Genomic DNA, 7,792 nt, shown 5'->3' on the forward strand with positions numbered 1-7,792 from the left:
ATTTTTTATTACTTTTCTATTATTGCATAAGATTTTTAAACTTCGTTGCAACCAGAGAAATTTTCTAATTTTAGTCGATATTAGCTTTAACTTGATAATCTGACCGCTTGCAAATTGTAAGTGCAATGTTAATATTAATGATCTGAGGTGGTATGGTGATAGGTATGGTGATAGGCAATCGTATGCCGGTGCCATAAACCATTTCGGCTGCCGTCGCGTTTAGGTCCTCTTTAATAGCAGTTCGTATGCCTAATAGATCTATCGGCAAGATATCCACCCAGTTGCTCGTATCGTGGCATTTGATTGCTGCTTTTAGTTGTCGGTGCAGGCGCTCTACCATCCCGTTGGACGCGGGGTGATAGGCTGTCGTGCGCAAATGTCTGATGCCGAGCAACCGGCATAGTTCGTTAAATAGGTTCGACTCGAACTGGCGTCCTTGATCGGTCGTTATTTTTAAAGGCACGCCGAAACGAGATATCCACGTGGAAAGGAGAGCCGAAGCGACGGTTGCCGCCTCCATGTCGGCGATGGGAATGGCTTCGGGCCAACGCGAAAAACTGTCGATACACGTTAGACAATATCGGTAGCCTTTTGAATATGGCATCGCGATAATGTCTATGTGTAAGTGTTCGAAACGGCCCGCTAACTCTCCGAATGTTCCGACGGGTGAGGATACGTGCCTGGTGACTTTACATTGTTGACACGGAATACATTGTCGTGTCCAATTTCGGGGGTCCTTGTTTATGGGCGGCCAGACGAAACGCGTCGTCACCAGGTTTTGAGTGGCACGTATCCCTGGTTGGGAAAGTCCATGGAGCGAATTAAATACGTCGCGCCGCAAGGATTTCGTTACGTACGGTCGTACAAAGTCACCCGATACGTCGCAATATATTTCTACGTCGTGATCGGGGAAACGTATTTTCTTTAACCGTAGCGCGGATGTACCGGAGTTGACGATGTTGCTTAGTTCTTTGTCGGCTTCTTGCGCGGCGGCGAGAGCTCGATGGTCCACAGACTTTCCTATCGCTTCGATGCGTGACAGAGCGTCGGCAACATTATTGTCTAACCCCTTGATATATCTTATGTCGGTAGTGAATTGTCCGATGTAATCTAGTTGCCGGAATTGTCGCGGCGAACACTTATCGGGATCTTGGTTGAACGCATATGTAAGGGGTTTATGATCGGTGTAAATTATAAAATTTCTCCCTTCAATGGCGTGTCGAAATCGCTTTACCGCAGTGTACATAGCGAGTAATTCGCGGTCGTACGCGCTGTACTTTCGCTGCGCGGAGTTCAACGGTTTGGTAAGGAAACCTAACGGCTGCCAAGAGTCGTTGACGCGTTGCTGGAGGACCGCTCCTATTTCATAGTCGGATGCGTCTACCGCGAGGCTAACAGGTGCGCCAGGTATCGGATGCGCTAACATCGTGGCGTTAGCGAGGGCGCGTTTCGACTCGCGGAAGCTGGCTTCGGATTGCTCTGTCCATTTGATGGGCGCGTTGCCCTTTTTTCCTCCTTTTAATAGGTCGTTTAGGGGTTGAAAAATTTTTGCGGCCCCCGGTATGAAACGTCGGTAGAAATTAATCATACCGAGGTACCTGCGTAGTGATTTAACGGTCCCGGGGAGCGGTACTTCTACAATAGCGTCAACGCGTTCGGCTAGCGGCTTTATCCCGTCAGCGTTTACGGTGTGTCCCAAGAATGTGATTTCGTTCACACCGAATTCGCACTTTACTGGGTTGATGACTACGCCATACTCGTTTAAGCGTTCAAACAAAATCCAAAGGTGTTCGCGATGTTGTTCTTCGGTTTCGGATGCGATTAAGAAATCGTCTATGTAAGCGAACACGAAGTCCAGACCACGGGTAATTTCGTCAACGAATCTTTGACACGTTTGCGCGGCGTTTCGAAGCACAAACATCATGTTGGTTGCTTCGAAAAGTCCGAAAGGTGTCGTGATCGCGGTTTTCTTGACGTCTTCTGGCGCGATCGGGATTTGGTGGTAAGCGCGGACAAGGTCGATTTTTAAGTAGACACGCTTACCGTACAGATGTTGCGCGGAATCTTCGATATGTGGTGGGGAGTACCTGTCGGGTATGGTGCGAGCGTTCAACGCACGATAGTCGCCGCATGGTCGTAGACTTCCGTCCTTCTTTGGGACGACATGCAGGGGTGATGCCCATGGACTCTTCGATGGCCGCATCACTCCTTGCTCGATCATTGTTGCGAAATCCGCCTTGACTTGCTTGAGACGATCCGGTGCGAGACGTCGAGGTTTACTGTAGACGGGTGGCCCGGGTGTGGTTTCAATATGGTGTACCACACTGTGTCGGATTTTCTCTCGTCCGAGGGCCGGTGGACGAGTTAGATCCGGAAACTCCGCCAATAGTCGATGGTAGACCGATTCGCCGATTACGGTTTTGATGGATATTTCTTCCGTCGTGGCAGCGTATCCCCTTGTTGATAATTGGGTTGTCGTGTCGAGGAGTTGTTTGTTTCGCGGGTCCACGAGCAACCCATAATGGCTTAAAAAATCTACGCCTATGATAGGCGTTTGAACGTCAGCAATTACGAAGTTCCACTCGCAGGCTCGTCTTAGGGACAGGTTAAGGCCAATCGTAGTGGTACCATACGTTGCGATGCGCGTCCCCAGTTGGCCGCGAATAGTTCGTACGCGTTTTTCTTGACGTGCCTATGGATTTTACTGCGGGGGTATACGCTGATGTCGGCGCCGGTGTCTACAAGGAAAGAGATCTTCGTTCCCTTGTCCGTAACGAAGATGCGGCGGGAACTCAGGCCGTCGTCTTCTGCCGCGTCTACGGACGGCTGGTCTCGTTTCCCGACTTCCCCGTGCATGGGAAACGACAGCTCCTCGCGCGTTCTCCGAACTCTGCATGATAGAAACACAGACCGTCTTGCCGTGGCCGATCTCGCGAGCGCGAACGTCGGTGGTATCGCGAACGCGAGCGTGATCGTGATCGTGGTCGACGATGATTGATCATGCTCAACGCGTTCATCTGTGCCTGCAACTGTGATATTTGCTCGCTCAACACGTTGATTGCGGCGGCCATTGGTTCGTATACTCCAGCGTTTTGCGCTGGTGGGTCCATTACTGCCGTTACCCGGGCGGTGCGCTGAAAATCCTCCGTGAATTCTTCAGCGATCAGGTCCGCCTGCCGCAATAACCTTTCTGGGTCCGAATCGTCGACTGCCGCGAGGACACGCCTGATACGGGCGGGTAATCGGTTCCTCCACAGCGTGAGGGTAAAATCATCGGGCGTGGCGGGGCTGGAGAGTTTTTTTAAGTGTTGGTAAAACTGGGATGGCTTTCTATCTCCCATCTCCTCGCTTTCCACCAACTTCTTTATCCGAGTCGCGTCCGTATCGGATAATTTGCGAATGAGCGCATGTTTTAATTTCTCGTAGCGTCCGATGTCCGGAGGGTTCGTCATTAGGTCTTCGACGTCCTGGAGCTGTTGATCGTTGAGACATTTTGCCAGCGTCACGTACTTACTGGTGTCTTCCGTAATTCGCGCTGCCTCGAATTATCTCTCCAGAAGGGCAAACCATGCCGCCGTGTTCGTGGGTAGCAGTGGAGACATGCTGATCACCTGGCTGGCTATGGTTCCCTGTGTATTACTTTCCATCGTCGCGGTGCACTCAAAATCGGTGGTTAAAAACGATAGCACTATCACGGTCACCTCTTTCACTAAATATCACGTTAAATCACGTCGGGGTCACCAGTTTGAGGTGGCATGGTGATGGGTGCGTAAGGAACTACTCTTGGTGTTTTTAACGAACAATAGTTTAATTAGAACTAATCAACAATCAGAGTTAACAATTAACAACTAACAATTACACTTAACAGACAATAGGTAACAACTAACAAATAACGATAGACACCGAGAGATCATTCGACGCGTTGCTATACAAATAGTACCGAGGAGTTACACATTTAATGGCGCAAGACAGACTGACTCTGCTTTTGTTTCGGATCGCGCAGATTCTTCCCTTCGTAGCCCATCGATATCCCCCACTAGCGTGCATTCATTAGATGTGCCGCCAGTGCTGGCACGTGTATGCTCTTCCGAGAATTCGGCGGAAAGAGTGTGAAGATACCGATGGTACATTGGGCACGTCGGTGTTGCGCTTTGGCGGCGTCGCGCTTTGCACCCGGAGCCGTTGAAAAGTTCCGTGGCCCGTGCCGCCACAGATCTATAAATTTTAATATATTATACAAAATTATTCAATTAGTTTTCATTATTAGAGCAGCAATCAGTACATGTTAACAACAAAATTATGTACCATATCGTCGTTCACTGCTATGGATATTTGGGGTCTTACAAAAAAGAGAGGTGACAACGAAGCAATCATAACTACAAAAGAAGTTCTAATAGCAAAAGCCGATGCATTATACGAGCAAGAACAATACCAGGAAATACATGACCCTCTAATAAATTATAAAGTAATGACATTATGTATATCACTTATAAATGTAGATAATAAAATTGAATATTTTTATAGGATAGCGGTGATATTGAAATTATATGGCGTTTGTGTAGAGCAATGTGTAAATTGTCTAAAATTGTGAGTGAAGTGGATGGAAAGAAATTAATTTTCGAAGCTTATGATTTAATACTTGAAGCACTTGAGATAAAAGAGGATAATTGGGCTGCACACAAATGAGCATCGATTCTCCTTAATTCTAAGACTCTTTATGAAGGAGTAAAAGCACAAATAAAAGAGTCATATAATATTAAGAAACATATGCTGGTATATTTCATGATAATATATTAATATATATATATATGTCGGAGATGAAAGAACACCGGAGCCTTTGGAATTTTGGATAATCTCGCAACATTGTAACCTAGAGTCTACTATAGCTGTAATTGAACAATTGTAGTTATTCAACCCGATTGTAATTATTCGAGAATTGTGATAATGAGCTTGGGCTCGAGGCGACAGTCAGTCGCCGAACGTAGCCGCGGTCACGGGATGAACGCTTTGCCTAACAAAGGTATGAAGTAATTCTATAGCTCTCCTCAAAAGAAATATTTGTGGCGACACGCGACAGTAAACATTCCAACGGTTTCTGTCCCGTGGCTCGCCACGTGCAGACCCTATTCTTCGAGTAAGATGATTGCCAGATGTCGATGCGTCTCCGCAGTACATGTTCGGCTAGCCCGAGGGCCCGTTATAAATCTTAAGGTTTAGTTAACTAAAGTCCTTCAAACGGACAAACGGTCTTTGTCCCAACTACGGGAAGATAGGGGAGACATATTTTTCAACGAGCGGCGTCTCCCACTAACAACTCTCCCTCGAGGGCGGCTAGCATCCTTTTCTAACCACCGATATGGAGATTGACCAATTAGCAGCAACGTCAATTTCCCTTACTTTCTGAACGAAGGCTTTTCTCGACGAATCCGATGATCTCGTATCCTTAGACACACCCCGTTATAGTTTTCCTGTGTGGCATCATCGGGACGGGAAAGGCATTCTCGCTCGCGATCTCATCGATCAAAGAGTAACGCTTTCGCGATCAGTGATTATTCTCAGACTTGGACTTTGTGAGTACGTGCTGTTGTCATCCCGTTGGCCGCGGATTCGTTATTTAGCCCGAGAGCATCGTCACTAGTGTCGCGAGTGCCGAACCGCCGTGATCAATTCTTAAGACTGTAATAATTCTATCATTGTAATAAACTACGCCTGTGTGTACCATATCAATGGCTAATCCTCGAGAAGATTCATTTGACGCCCACAACCCCATTTCCAGTGATGATCCGACATATATATATATATACTTATAAATATTTCATTCCCTGACACAATGTCAAGCAATTGTATCGAATATGTTTAATGTCGCAGAGAGCAATGGAACTAAATCCAAAAGAACCAACACTTATGTACGTGCTTGGTACTTGGTGCTATCAAGTTTCTGATTTAACATGGTATCAAAGAAAAATTGCATCTGTAATATTTGGAGAACCGCCATCTTCATCATTCGAGGAAGCTCTAAAATATTTTGAATCTGCAGAGGAAATTGATCCCAATTTCTATAGTCAAAATTTATTAATGTTGGGAAAAACCTACTTAAAATTAAATTAAAAAGAGCTAGCTACGAAATATGTAAAAATGGCCCTTGATTATCCTGCAAAGAACGAAGATGATCGAGATGCTAAACAGGAAGCGCAGAAGTTGTTAAAGAAATTTTAACAAACTGGACAGAAGTTATAACCTATTATATGATAAATTGGAATTGAAGGGATAGAAGGGATAAAGAAAAATTTAGAATCTATCTTTTAAGTAGAAGTATAAAGTTTATTTACTATAATGTACAATACAACTTATGTGTGATGAGCCTGTTATAGACAACATCTATTTACAGTTCCCAAGTAAAGTAAGTAGTAGTTCCCATATGAAGTAGTCCCCAAGTCTAATTTGTTTAGCGATCAGGAGAGTATTCTTCTTCTTCTTCTTCTTCTTCTTGTTCATCTTCATTCGTATTCCTGCGACGCCCCAGAATTGCTTCTGCTTGCAACCTGGTGAGCAACTGGAGATATGGACGTGCTGCTGGGCTGCCTGATCTTCGTCCCGTCCTTCCCGTCAGATGGTATAAAAGGTAGCGATGCAGACCAAATTCCGAGATGAATTCACCACATGGGCAAATAAAGCTCACCATAACGTAATTCGGTGGTAAACTGTCTGGAGATTGTGTTCTGATGTGCAAGCTATTGTAACCAAGCGGGCACTCTCCCATCGTTTTGTTACAAGGCACGATCTGGAAAAATAAAATTAAGATAGGTAAATGAAAAATAAATAAATAATAAATAAGGAAATAAAATAAATAATTTCAAACAAATTGTTTGAAAAATCAGTGGAAGAAACGATTTGAAGGAAATAAAATACTTACTGCTCCAAGGGTGGTGAAGATGTATAAGGACGCTTTCAATCGCGAAGCGCTTCCAAACGTGAAGAACTTTCGAACTCGAAGTACTTCCAAATGCGAAGAAGAATCTGGAAAAATAAAATTAAGATAGATAAATAAAAAATAAATAAATAATAAATAAGGAAATAAAATAAATAATTTCAAACAAATTGTTTGAAAAATCAGTGGAAGAAACGATTTGAAGGAAATAAAATACTTACTGCTCCAAGTGTGGTGAAGATGTATAAGGACGCTTTCAATCGCGAAGCGCTTCCAAACACCAAGAACTTTCGAACGTCGAGAATTTTCAAACGTCAAGAACTTCGAAGCGTCAAGAACTTTCAAACGTTCTATTCGATAGTCGAATTGGGAATGTGATCTCCGAGCTAGTTGTCGGGCTTATATAGACGCCATTTCGCTTCATGTTTGCCACCATTACCTGGGTTAAGTCTCTTAAGGGGGCCCCCTTATTAACAGGCTGGTAAAGCCTAAGCAGTTGTTCATTTGTTTGGTGTATGAAACACGGTTTAAAGGACAGACGTATTGTGCAGCAGGTATGCGAAACCTTCTTAATTACGGAAAGTCCGAGAATGCTTCTGAGAATATACAATGACAACAGAGTTGGGGGAAAGTGCGATTCTTATTTATTTTTGCTCCTTTAATGAGGGTCATAACACCGGTCCGCACCTTTGTTAGACGGATCGCCCGTCCCGTTGACCGTGGCTACGTTGGGCGGCAGGCTGTCGCCCCGAGCCAAAGTTCACCGTCATGAATCCCGAACAGTTACCATCTGCTTGGATAACTGCGATTGTTTCATTACGGCTATAGTAGACTCTAGATTACAATGTTAGGAGGTTCGGAGGG

The 7,792-nt window shown here is 45.0% G+C and overlaps 1 pseudogene; it reads left to right on the top strand.

Moving 5' to 3' along the window:
* Positions 1-6,344, top strand: LOC117241467 (annotated as a pseudogene).
* The last annotated feature ends 1,448 nt before the right edge of the window (positions 6,345-7,792 follow it).

This window comes from Bombus vosnesenskii, unplaced genomic scaffold (genome assembly GCF_011952255.1).
Source record: "Bombus vosnesenskii isolate JDL3184/JDL3185 unplaced genomic scaffold, Bvos_JDL3184-5_v1.1 scf7180000015952, whole genome shotgun sequence".
NCBI classification, from domain to species: Eukaryota; Metazoa; Arthropoda; class Insecta; order Hymenoptera; family Apidae; genus Bombus; species Bombus vosnesenskii.